The sequence below is a fragment of the Papaver somniferum genome, chromosome 5 (genome assembly GCF_003573695.1).
Source record: "Papaver somniferum cultivar HN1 chromosome 5, ASM357369v1, whole genome shotgun sequence".
NCBI lineage: Eukaryota > Viridiplantae > Streptophyta > Magnoliopsida > Ranunculales > Papaveraceae > Papaver > Papaver somniferum.
Window position 1 is genome coordinate 211,835,487 of NC_039362.1, and position 555 is coordinate 211,836,041.

Here is a 555-nt window from a genome sequence, read left to right on the forward strand (position 1 = left end):
TGACTGGAATCCAAAGCTTTACATAATCCTGCTATTTAATCAAAGCTTTACATAATCCTGACTTTTGCATAGTCTGGCACATATCTGACTGGAATCCAAAGCTTTACATAGTCGATATTGGCACATATCTGACTGGAATCCAAAGCTTTACATAATCCTGCTATTTAATCAAAGCTTTACATAATCCTGCTATTTAATCAGAAAAAACAAGCAGCCTGTAACTCTACGCGGCCTCAGGAAAACTATATTTGCTTAAAAGAGTTATTAATGAAAAACCAGCATAAAAGAGGGTAAAAAGGGGCATTTTTCTTTTATCTTTTTCCATTAAATGTTCTTCAAAGCTCTCTTCTTTTTTTTCTACTTACAGAAGGAGGAGGACTATATCTTTATCAGTCACTCACTACTATCTTAAAACTCCATTAGAAAAAGCTTACAAGATTACACTTACTTTTATTTATTTTTCCTGCAAAAGACTAAAAAACAAATAAAAAAGCTCAAGAAGTTTTCTTCCTCATACATATACTAATTTTTCTACATATAAAAGGGAAAAGAAAA

General features: G+C 31.5%; 1 protein-coding gene across 1 annotated transcript in view; it reads right to left on the bottom strand.

Moving 5' to 3' along the window:
- Positions 1-316: 316 nt before the first annotated feature.
- The window catches only part of LOC113284534 (heavy metal-associated isoprenylated plant protein 7-like), a 2,867-nt gene continuing 2,628 nt past the window's right edge, over positions 317-555 (bottom strand). Inside the window, exon 6 of the mRNA XM_026534030.1 lies at positions 317-555. This exon is cut by the window's right edge and continues 1 nt beyond it. The gene's annotated coding sequence lies outside the window, so the exon portion shown is untranslated.